Source organism: Lynx rufus, unplaced genomic scaffold (genome assembly GCF_022079265.1).
Source record: "Lynx rufus isolate CCGP_SWC_20201006 ecotype Redwood Valley unplaced genomic scaffold, mLynRuf1.p SCAF_5, whole genome shotgun sequence".
Taxonomy (NCBI): domain Eukaryota; kingdom Metazoa; phylum Chordata; class Mammalia; order Carnivora; family Felidae; genus Lynx; species Lynx rufus.
The window spans coordinates 10,281,418-10,293,770 of NW_025814867.1; the positions used below are offsets into that span (position 1 = coordinate 10,281,418).

Consider the following 12,353-nt stretch of genomic DNA (forward strand, 5'->3'; position numbering starts at 1 on the left):
GATGCCTGAATGGCTCAGTCCATTTAGCATCTGACTTCACCTCAGGTCATGATCTCATGGTTCATGGGTTCAAGCCCTGCATCAGGCTCTGTGCTGACAGCTCAGAGCCTGGAGCCTGCTTGGGATTCTGTGTGTCGCTCTCTTTCTGCCCCACCCCCACTTGCACTCTGTCTCTCTCTCTCTCAAAAATGAATAAACATTAAAAAACTTTTTTTGTAAATGAATAAAAAAATGAAAATATTTTAACAATTATATTTCAGAATTTTTTAAACTTTTTATTTTAAAATAAAATTATCTAAATTATAGACATGAATTTTAAGAAATAATTCCAAGAGCTCCTGTATACCTTTCATCCAGTTTCTCCCCTTGTAACATCTTGCAAAACTATAGTACAATGTTGTGTCCGGGAAATTGATATTGATACAATCCCCCTACTTTATTCAAGTCTGACCAGTTTTCTGTGCACTAGTGTGTGGTGTGTGTGCATGTGTGTGCATTTAGTTCCATGCAGTTTTATCTCATGTAGATTTGTGTGACCGTGAGAACAGTTCTGTCACCATGAGGGCCCCTCATGCCATTCTTTCATAGTCAAACAATTGCCATGCTCTTCCTTCCTTAAACCCTGGAATCCACTAATTTGTTCTAATCTGTTTGGTCTTGAGTAGTGTTCCATGGTAGGCATGGAATTTAATCATTTTCCCACCGAGGACAACTGGATTGTTTCAAGTTCTGAGGCATATAATTGGTTTTTAACGTATTTTGCTTTATGTTTTTAAAAACATTATTCTGAGAGAGAGTCCAAGGCTTTGTTACACTATCCCAGGGGTCCATTGGCACAAAAGTGTAGTTCTAAAGGAGAAGAGGACTATGTATCTCCACATTTCCTTCTCTCCATAGGGACTGGGTCGGAATGGGAACCACAGAAGGAGCTATTTCAGAGCTTCACGTCTTCTGTGCTGCTGGGGGAAACCTGAGGCAGGTGGTCTCTGTCACCACAGTGAGTCACCAAGCTGATCTTCACTGTAATGAGGGGAGTGTGTCTGTGGAAAGGAGAGTCGGAATGAGAAGGGCCCGGAAGAAAGAGAGGGGCCCAGGCACACGACAAATTTAAACCCAACCATGGCCCCAAACTTAAGGAACATCTGTTATGCTCACGATGGGGTGGTGAGTGATTCTGAGGAGACAGAGTCTCAGGGCCAAGTCCCATACCTGTATCTTCAGGGGCAGGGAACAGCTGGGAGAAGTGAGCTGTGAGTGGGCTAGAGCATTCAAGGATGTAAAGACTCAGAGCTAGAAGTGACTGTGATAGCACAAGCTGCTGGGAGTTTTAGCAGAGGCAACCTCCTGCTAGGTGCAAGCCCATTTCATTCGGTGACCTCAGCTGGCACTGATCTACATTTGACTTCACCTCTTTTGGTTGGAGGAGTCAGGGCACACATTGTGATGACCACTGAACCTCTGTCCTCCAAGAGTAGACCCCTAACTGGGGTGTTTTGGAGGAAGCTCGTGCTATATCTAAGTACCAAGGAATGTCAGTAGCTAAGAAGCCGTTTAGGAGAAAGATGCTACAGAAAGGTCAGGGGTGCATCAGAGTCTGCAGGAGGAGACCATAAGTCATCAGAGGTAAACCAGCCACCATTGTGCAACTGCTAAAGAATGAATGGGCGTTGGCATTGAGCATCAGTGGCTGCTCAGCTTACAAGAAGAGTGACAACCACACAGTACATGCCTCCCGATGGATGAATAGCACCACCTGTGAAGTATAAGAGCTGAATCTGATCAGATCTCTAGCTTCCAATTTACAGGAAAACAAGAGGGCAGAGAAACATTCAAGACCACCACAAGGATGCAATCAGCACAGTCTAGACCATGGGAAACCTGACATACAGGACGAACAACCAGTTTCCTCAATAAGTTTTGAGGAAAAGCAAAAACATGGAGGTGGAGAAAGAACCTATAGGTTTAAAAAGACAATATATAAACCAACCATTCACAGTGTGTGGACCTTCCTCTATAGACAGAAGAAGCCTCAGGGACTGGAGTCTGTGTACAAAAAACATTAGTACCAGCCTTAGATAAGAGTAGGTAATTCTTGGGGAGGCTTTCTACATAGAAGCATGTGTTCCCTCAGTAAACTTTTATTGAGTGTTTGCAGTGTGTCCATCCCATTGGCCAGACTATGGTGCGAGGGATCCTCAGATGGGTGACAAATAACTTCTGTCCTGGAACAGCTAACTAGATCTGAGTTGGAACGGTTGGAGAGCAGGAAGGAGAAAAAAATCAAACAGAATATTCACGTACATTGTAGGCAAGAGAGCACTGATATGGGAGCCAGAAAACCCTGGTGGGTTCTCGTCAACCGTGTGTTTCTGGGCAAGGCTCTCTGAGCCGTAACGTAAGCGCTATATTAAAGCTAACATGTAATATGTGGTTGAAGATGTTTTGATAAGTGAACAAATACATTGATTTCAAACAAATAAGCTTGTAGCAAGGGACTGGTAAGTGGTACAAAGGTTACACATCCCCCCCCCCCCCCAGGCTGAAAGCAGCCCCCTCCTAGGGCCCTGAACATGACAGGCTGGGCAGATGTACAAAAGGAGAGACATGTCTGGGTGGCTGGAAGGGATCAGCCGGTGGGGGCAGCACAGAAAGAGGAAATGGAAGAGGTGAGATGAGTAAAATTTCCTTCCTGTTGTGCTGTCAATGGAGCATGATAGGAAGAAGTTGGTCTGGCCTGACATCTAATCAAAGTAAGTAAACATGGGCTTTACCAGAACTTCTAAACTTGGGGGCAAGTTTGTTTAGGAGTTCCAACTTCAAGACCCTAGAGAGGGTCCGACTGACCCTGTCACGGGCTTAGCCCGGAATGGGGTGAAGTTTGCCCAGGGAAGACAGAGAAATGGAGAGAAAGAGATCGAGAGTGAGGCAGAGGATGAGGCAGGGCCAAATTGGGGCCTGTCCGTCAAAACGTCAGCTTGTCCAGTGCTGGTTGGGTTATGTCAGCAAATTAGCTGCCTGGCTTTCTAGCTTCTGCTCTGTGAGGGTAGCACCAGGTACTCTGTGTGCAGATGAACCACTCTGACTGTGAGGAATTTGTGGTCTGGTAGGGAGACAGATTTGTCCTTGAACAATATTTCCCTTACAGACTCAGGAAGCTCAGAGCAGGGCATTAGGGATGTTTGGAGAGGCCTGGAAAGACTTGAGGAAGCTTCTGGGGAGGAGATGGGCTTAGAGTTGGCTGGCAGAGGACAGGAAGGGTCAGGCTGCAGGCAAAATGTCCACAGGTTCACAGTTGGTCCTTGGCTGGCAATAGAAGCAGATGTTTTGAAAATGTGATGCCACTTTTTGCTGTAATGGTAAATGTGTCCAGTGTGTTAAAATTGTGTGTTAGGAGTGTGTCAGGACAGTATGAATTTTAAGGTCTCCATTCTGAAGTTGAAGCAGCACTGTATCCTGTAGGAGAGGCCCTGTGCATCCCAGCTGCCTGTCATCAGGGGCTGGGTCCACACTCTTCCCAGGGCAAATAATTGTTGCACTTCTTGAAGAGAGCAAAGAAGAGGAGTTCAGAGACTTCTTCCCCCCAGCCCACTTTGATATGGGGAAGTCCCCTTTGTCCTTGACTGGTGCTGTCTCTTCTTTTGGCTGCTTTGGGAGAACAGCGAGTAACTAAACCCCAGGAGGAGAGCGCTTTCTCTGCAGGAGAGAATTTGGGCAAGTGCTGCCCAGCTGTCTGCCACCTGCACTTCTCAGGAACAATCCCTGGGCAGAGAAGAGGGGGTCAAGAAGGAAAAGCGCAGGACAAGCGGTGGGCCGGTGCTGCTACTGGGCCAGGATTGGGGTGGGTCTATGGAGGGCAGGGTAATTCCGGGAGAGTCTACCTAGCCAGGCTCAGACCTTCCTGGAATTCCCTGCCCCCAGAACCATGACTGACTTCCTCTAGCTGGAAACTGCCCATTCCAGGAGGACCCAGCCTTTGCTCGGAAGATGCCTCAGTGAATTCCAGGGAAACCTGGCCACCCATGCAAGGGCTCTGAACCCTCACAACCTGCCCTGCATACCAGAGTGTAGGTGTTTGAGGTGCTATGGGTGGAAATTCAACTCAACAGGAAGCAGATGGGCTGAGATATTTCAAAAGAGGATGAGAGGAGTGCCTGGGTGGCTCAGTAGGTTAAGCATCTGACTCTTGATTTCAGCTCAGGTCATGATCCCAGGGTCGTGGGATTGAACCCTGCATTGGGCTTCTCACTTAGTGTGGAGGCTGCTTAAGATTCTCTTTCTCTTCCTCTGTCCTTCTCCCTCAGCTCATGCTCTCTCTCTCTCTCTCAAAAAAAAAAAAAATTGAGGTGATTTGAACAGCAAAATCAATGATAATAATGGAATAAAATTAATACTCATGAGTCCATGCTGATAGATATAAATAAATAGAAGGGCCAAGTCTTTCTTACAGCAAAATCCAATTAATAAATGTAAAAAGAACGATAGAAGTTGTGAGAAGGTGAGAGGTCTTAGCCCCTGAGCTGGAATTTTTAATGCAGAAATTCAAACTGGCCTCATTTTGTAAAGTTTCTGGGTAAATGGCTGGGCGGGAGAGTTTTGCAAGTTTTGGCATAGCTCAGCAAAAGTAATTATCACTCGTACTGGCAAAGGGTGAAGCCAGTGTTCCAGACCTGCCAGGGTTACCACTCGGGCAACTGGTTTGAGCAATAGCACAGAGGTTACTCTCTTTCTGGTTATGCAGCAGATGGAAGTGCACGGAACCTCTGGACACCGAGCTGAAACTCTGGTCGTGTGTCAGGAAAGCACAGCTCTGGCAGAAAGGCAGGATGAAGACCCACTGGAAGATCCAAATCTTCTTTTGACTATTGAAGAGTTAAATAAGGAGTTTATGGTGAAAAGTAAGGACCTATGGCTCTCTCTTGAGTTGCCACTGGCAGCCTTTGGATACAGTTCACTCTAAAATCCCAAATGAGGGGCACCTGGATGGCTTAGTTGGTTCAGTGTCTGACTTCAGCTCAGGTCATGATCTTGTGGTTCCTGAGTTCGAGCCCCGCTTTGGGCTCTGTGCTGACAGCTCAGAGCCTGGAGCCTGTTTTGGGTTCTGTGTCTCCCTCTCTCTTTGCCTCTACACTACTTGTACTCTCTCTGTCAAACCTAAGTGAAACATTAAAAAATAAAATAAAATCCCAGATGAGACCCCAAAGGAGCATGATGGTCATGAAGGTACCCAACTGTCACATTAATTACATCTTGTTTTGTTTTTGTTTTCGAAAAAAAAAAAATTCTCCCAAGAATGTCCTGGATTCTGTATGCACATACAAATCTCCAGGACTTCAGTGTGACTGACATGATAAAATGTGATATAAATAAACTTTACTAACACACACACACACACACACACACACACACACACACACACACACAAAGAATGATAGAGATAGAAAATCACCATTTGGGAAACAACACAGTAATAATTGTCAGAAAGCGTCATCAATGAATGTTAATATTAGCGGGCAAAAGTTGATAAGAAAGGGTATTTGCATAGTCTCAAAGTACCTCCCTACAAGATGCTTCTTAATTACAAAAGAATAAGTAGTAATTTCACAGTGGAAACCCTGCAGACACTATCTTACTGGGTGATTAAAGTTAATGTTGCCAGTAATGAGACATACTGAAATCATGCACATCTGGTATAATGCACTGAGAAGGACACAACATCACTTCTGTGGTGTTCCTGCCTAAAATACATAGCCATAATTTACCCTTGAAGAAGCATCAAACCAAAAGTTAGGGATGTTCTACGGTTCTCTTCAAAACTATCAAGGTCATGAAAGACAAAGCAAGACTGAGGAACTACCCTAGAAATGGGGAGACTAAGGAGCCATAACAACCAAAAGCAATGTGGGAGTCTGCTTCGGATCTTGGACCAGAGAAATGACATTAGTGAGACAGTTGGTGACATTTGAATAAGGTCTGTAGATTAGTGAATAGTATTGTGTCAATGTTAGTTTCTTGCTTTGGATCATTATTCTATGGTTCTGTGGTTAACATTAGAGGAAGCTGGCTGACAGGCATATAAGAATTTTGTGCGCTAAGTTTGCAAATCGAAAAATTATTTTAAAATAAAAAGTTGGGAGAAGGGGAGGATGAGGAAGGAGCCTAGGTTCTAGAACTTAGCTGTCCTAATTCTCTCAAGAGAATTATACGGAATGAAAACAAGCCAGTCTTAAAAGGTTATCCATCCCTGGGATGGAACCAGGGCTCTGTGGCTTCTGTTGGGCATCTCCCTACTCCTAATTGTCCTATTGGTAACCAGCACTTAGCCTGGAGACACTTGGAGACCCCCCGCTTGAAACGTCCTCTGCTCCCTTCTGTTGGAGTGAGAACCCATCATGGCCTGGCCTCCACTCTAGGTGGCCCGTGGACCTCAGGGAAAGGCAAATGTTTAAGGCCATGTCCACCTCTCTGGGGACATTCAGTTCTCATCATTACTGTCTGAGGGAGGCAGCATCCCCACCCCCAATACAGATCTGAATGGCAAGGCTCAGAGAGGTGAAGACACCATCTCTAGATCACATAGAAGGTACACACAGAGCCAGGTTCAAGCCGGGCAGTGTGTTGACCCCAATGCCAGTGCCTGTGACCACCTGGCATTATTCTGTTACTGCTTAATTCAAGTAGAGACAACAGGCATTCACCAAGCACCTGCTGTGTATCAGGCTGCAGGGGGTTGGAGGTAAGGGTGGCTAGACATCATCCCTGGGCCACAGGTACTGTCCCGGAAGAGAGGTACCTTCATCTTGGCAAGCATATGGTGGCAGAATGTCACACACACATATTCATTCAGTTTCTGCTCTTTTCTGGCCCTAGGCTTAGGCTGGTGGGTTCGGTATAGTCCTTGCCTGGGAGTTCCTGACCCAGTAGGAGAGCAGACAAGTAAGTAGGCAGAGGGAGAAGAGTGGGGGTGGAGAGGGAAGATGGTTTGGAAAGTCTAGGAAATGAAAATATTGCTGACACTTTGGGGGGCAGATGCAGCAGGGCTTGTTGGGAATTAAGGCCAGAGGAGATGAGGGGCAGGATGGGGTAGGATGGTACTGGAGAGATGTCTGAAATCAATGCAGCTGGAGGTTGGGGAAAGCTGCCTAGCAAAGGCCTGGAGTTCTGAACTGCGGCTGTTCATCATCTGCTTGGCTCCCCTGCTGGGGAAATGGTCCAGAGAGGTGTGGCTGGGGACACATGTTTTCCAAAGACATTAGACTGTCTTTGGGTGGGGGGAGTTGCTCCTTCAGGGGGGCGGTCATTTGAGCTTGACTCATTTCAAATGAGGGGAAATAGCTTATGGCTCTGCAGTGAGGCGGGGCAGGGGCAGGCCCAAAGGGGCTGCTTTGTTCCAGCCTCAGAACAGGATGTGTGCAGGGCACTGTCCAGACAGGAGATTCGCACTCCCTCTACACTTCCCTGAGGAAGAAGGACCCGGGTGCTGCTGCTCTCCTGGATAAGGTTGGACATCCCCAGGCAAGTTGGTCTGGCTCTGGTAGGTTATGGCCACTGCTGGAATGGGGTGGACTCTACCCAGGGGAGAGGGGAGAGACTGCATCCAGGGACTTGGAGAGTGGCCACAGGTGTGGGGAGAGGGAAGCACTAACAGGTCAGTGTGGAGCTTTCTCTCTGGGACAACTCTTGGAACAAGTGCCTCAGCACTAGGGAGTACGGCATTTGCTGGTTCCTTCCCTCTTTGGCTCCAGCTCTGAGAATCTGCTTTGTGGATTCTGTAAGACCCTGAAAGTTGGTGTCAGACATGGCTGTGTGGTCTCAGGGATTCCCTTTTGTCTCTGGGTCTCTGGTTCCCCAGCTGAGACAGATGAGAAGGTCTTTCAGGGCCCCCTCCAAGGGCTGAGGTTATTCTTTGCATGTCAACACTCTTTCCTTATGCCGCCTTGCTCTCTCTTGTTACCCCTCACCCAAGTTCTGAGCCCCCTCTTGCCCCAGATAGTCTCGGAATTTCCTCTTATCCCTCTTAAGCTAAGCCAAGAGTCATTTTGGGGCCTGGAAGGGAACCAATAATTCTATGTCAGGCACTCACCTAATTATTATAAAACCTCCAGGAAGGAGATATTTTACAGGTGAGAAAACTAAGGCTCAGAGGGGCTAAGTAATTTGCCTGGGGTTACTCAGCCATTAAGAAGTAGACCAATCTCTTCTGTCTATTCCATGCTGCACCATGCTGAGTATACCACCCTCCCTGGGGGTAGTGGAGGTGGTGATTGTGTTTCATTTTGAACCAAGAATAATGCCGAAATGTAAATGCAGGCAACAGTGAGAGAGACAAAGGAAAGAAATGCAAAAATGATTTGGGAAACGTGAAAATCATACCTTCTTCTGCAACAGCAGCTCTTTAAAGAGTAGGGCTCTAAACTTGCTGAGTTTTTATTAACTGAAGTAAGCTCTGGGAGGAGGGGTTGCCCTGTGAGTTTCTCAATGACACCAACATCCCCATTCCCTGATAAGAGCCAGGAAACATTGAGTAATGTGGGGTCCCAGGGAGCATGGGGAACAGGAGGGCCTCACAGATCCCAGGGGCCAGGAGCTGGGGAGTCTATCAGGAGACTTCAAAGGCACTCACACCCTGCAGGGGACCGGACAAGGCCACTCTCTTCCAGCCAGACTCTCTGATTCCACAAATCTGGGGAGGTTTAGTGCAGCGGATGGAGCCATGGGCATGAAAACAGACAAGATTTACCAAAATATTCCCAGAGACGATTCCTGGAGGCAGCTAGCCTCTTTTCTATTTTTCTCTTACATTTCCACATTTTACATTGAGCATGTATGATTTTTGTAAGCAGGAAAAATACATGTTAGAAAAGTAAAGAGAGAAGGAGAGCATGTAATTGTCCACTGCTCGGAGATTCAGAGCTCTAAGGTCAGCTCTGCCTAACTTGTAGTGAGTGTGGCTCTGGGCTTTCTGTGAAACCGGGGAGGTGACACATGCTGCCGGTAACAAGGGAGCCAGGAGGACTTGGAGGGCCAGGATATAAAGGCGCCTGGAGAAGTAAGGGGCCCCATGTACACGTCAGGACCGGTTACTATTGTTTCCACAGTGTTTTGTGCATCACAATGAATTTAAATGCAGTGCTTTCCACAGTGGACCATGAAGAGGGCATCTGTCCTTTCCCGTGAGTCTGAGGCGAGAGCTCACAACAGTGGAGCTCCCAGTGTGTGGTCCAGGGCTCTGGCCCTGGAGCCGACTGCAGGGACTCAATTTCTGACTCTGCAGCACACTTGCTGAGTATCCTTGGGCAAGTAACTCCCCCTCTCTGAGCCTCAGTTCCTCATTTACAAAATGGAAATAACAATAGTGCTTATCTCCTAAGGTTGTTGTGAGCAGTGAGGACATGAATACTAGAAAGTTTGGAGGAGGGAGTCTACGACTGGCCTGTTATTTTCTTTGAGAGGCAGTATAACTTAGTGTTCTAGAGCATGGACTCTGGATTTCAGTTCCTGGACCTACTACTACTCCCTTGCCAGGTGACATTGGGCCAGTTCCCTAATCTCTCTGTGTCTCAGTGTTTTCAGCTAGAAAATGGGGCTGATGATAATATTTAACTTCTGTAAGGTAAATGTGAGAATTAAATAAGTTAATACATGTATAGCTCCTTGCCCCAGCACCCAGCACACCATCAGGGCTCTGTGGTGTTAGCTGTTATAAAGAAGGCACGAGGGACGCCTGGGTAGCTCAGTCAACTAAGCATCCGATTTCAGCTCAGGTCGTGATCTCCCCGCTCTGGGGTTCGAGCCCCACGTTGGGCTCTGTGCTGACAGCTCAGAGCCTGGAGCCTGTTTCAGATTCTGTGTCTCCGTCTCTCTCTCTGCCCCTCCCCCGCTTGAGCTCTTCTCTCTCTCCCTCTCAAAAAAAATACACATTAAAAAAAAAAAAGATGGCACGAGATTTATTCATCGCGACATTCTTTGCTGTAAGCGCTATTTATTTTATGGGTGAGAAGACAGGCTTGTGCAAGTCACGGGTTCCAGAATGGAAGCCTTGACTTTATGTTAAGGCTGGCAGGGCCTGAAGTTTAAGTCCAAGGGCATCCCAAATGAAGCGGTGAAGCAGAGTCCCAGTTTCCCACCCCCCCCCCCCCGCCCGCCATAGGTTATTCATGATTTCTCTTCCTGTGTGCCATTCCTGAGGCACTAGACATTTTTCCTCGTGTCCTCCTTGTGTGGCTCTTGGTTCTTTTCCTGTTTTTCATTCATGTACCATCAACCCCCCAGCCAGTCTTCCATTCAGGCACGCTGAGCAATGGCAGTCTGGTCTCCTGTCACTTCTTCATCTCTAGTCCCCATCCTTCACCCCTGTCTTTTAATGAGCTAGCCCAGACTCAGCTTGGGTTCAGATCCCAGCTCTGCTACTAACTAGCTGTGTGGCCTTGGGCAAGTTCCTTAGCCCCTCTGTGGCTATGTTTCCTTGTATGTAAAATTGAGATAATAATAGTACCTGCCTCTGAGTGGTATTGCGAGGATGAAATGAATGGGTGCGTGCCAAGTTCTGAGAATAGGGCCTGGCCCAAGGTAAGTGCTCTGTAAGTGGTGGGTATGTGTTACTATTGTTGTAATTGTCATTACACAGTAGAGGTTAATATCTGGCGTTTTCCCAAATGGAGGAGGAAACTGGAGTGATCCCATCACTGTTACCAGTTCCCGCAAAGGCAAGTTTTCTTCTACCTGTAACCTAAGGCCAGAGCACTTTCCGCAGCCAGACCCTGTGGTCAGAGAGTGAGTCACTTCATAACCCCTTGCCTCAACTTTTCCAGCCACAGCTAGGCCAGGAATGCAGAATGGGAAAACCAGAGTTAGAGGCACAGAGGGCTCACTCCAAGCTGAGCCAGGGTAGAGTCCAGGCCTTGGGACTCTGTCTCCATCCCAGTCCTCCCAGAGCAGTTAGGGGAGCTGCTGAGGGAGGAAGCTGAGAGTAGCCAGAGGGCACATCCTCTGACACTGGGTCTAGGGAGGCTGTGCCAGCTGGAGATAGCACTTGAACATGGCTGGAGCGGAAGCAGTGGGCTGGACATGCCGCATGGCCAGGAGCTCCCAAGGCCACTGTGGCAGGGCTGGTCTAGGCTGGGAAAATGACCCACAGAAGGAGTGTCTTGCCTCTGCTGTGTTCAGGGCACCAGTAAGGGAAGGCAGGAAACCAGGCAAGGGACAAATGAGGCGAGAAAAGAAGGGATGAAAAGAGGTGACAGTACTGATGAGGTCCATGGTCATTTGTTGACTGCCTCTAAGTGCCAGCCCTGTACTGGTGAGTTCCAACCCCTGGGTGTCCCCAGTCTAGCAGAGGAGGTGAGCGATTCTCTAAAGGGAACTGTACTCAAGGAGGTAGGTACCAAGGCTGAGGAGTGACCTTCTGTGAGTGCTTGGGGGCTGGGGCAAGGGTTACGCCAGGCTAGTGGCCCGGGCAGGCTTCTGGGAATGAAGAATTTAGGTTGCATTTTAAAGGATATGATTTCCAAATTGTAAGGAAGCCAGCATAATTTTTGTTCGCTAGAAGTGATTTCAGATGTTATTCTTGGTTTTACATTTTGAAAGCTAGTGTGGCCTTTTTGGGGTCACATTTGACCTTGTTTATTTGTTTGCTAGTCACAGCTGCACTGTGGGCAGCACACTCAGCATGGCTGTGCCGTGGGCACGTGAGAGGGGACAGGGTGGCCCTGTCTCCAAGGGTTCTTGGCTGGAGAGGAGGGCAGCCATGGGGTGATGTGGCAGGTGGAGGGGAAAAAGTGATGGGAGACACAGACAGGGACATAGTGAAATGGGCAGGATTAGGTCAGGCTTCATGGGGTCCTGATCAGGGGTATGCCAGTAAAGGTTTCATAACCAGCTCTCAGTGGTAGTGGTAGTGGTGGAGGCCACGTGCAAGGAGAGGAAGCTCCAATTCGTAGCATTTGTTGCGGTGTACATATTCCCACCATGACTAATTTCAAGCTACCAACTCATCCCCAAATGAAGAATTGGTTAATTTCATGGTTGTTTGTTGGATGCCTCCCAGATGTTGTATAACTGGCTCTCATGAGCCTGTGGGAGCTGCCTCAGCACATTAATGACTTTGAATCTTCTCTGCCACTGGTTGCTAAGGTCAGAAGTCCCCCTACCAAAGGCCCATCCTTCAAATTCAGGTTTGGTCCGTGTTGAAAGGAGAGCTAGAGGGAAAGTGTCACCCGTTCTACCTTGTACTGTGGGGGCCATCCAACCTGGGGTCCATCATTTGCTGATCTGAAGCCGTGGGCAATTGGACTTCACCATTCCAAACCTCAGTTTTCTCATCTGGAAAATGGGAATCCTAACAGTACTGTTTCCCA

General features: G+C 47.8%; 1 protein-coding gene and 1 pseudogene across 1 annotated transcript in view; both read left to right on the forward strand.

Annotated features, from left to right (window-relative positions):
* The window catches only part of ACKR2 (atypical chemokine receptor 2), a 42,366-nt gene that overhangs the window by 19,252 nt on the left and 10,761 nt on the right, over positions 1-12,353 (forward strand). The gene's annotated exons all lie outside the window — the stretch shown is intronic.
* LOC124526573 (putative uncharacterized protein C6orf52) lies at positions 4,575-11,397 on the forward strand (annotated as a pseudogene).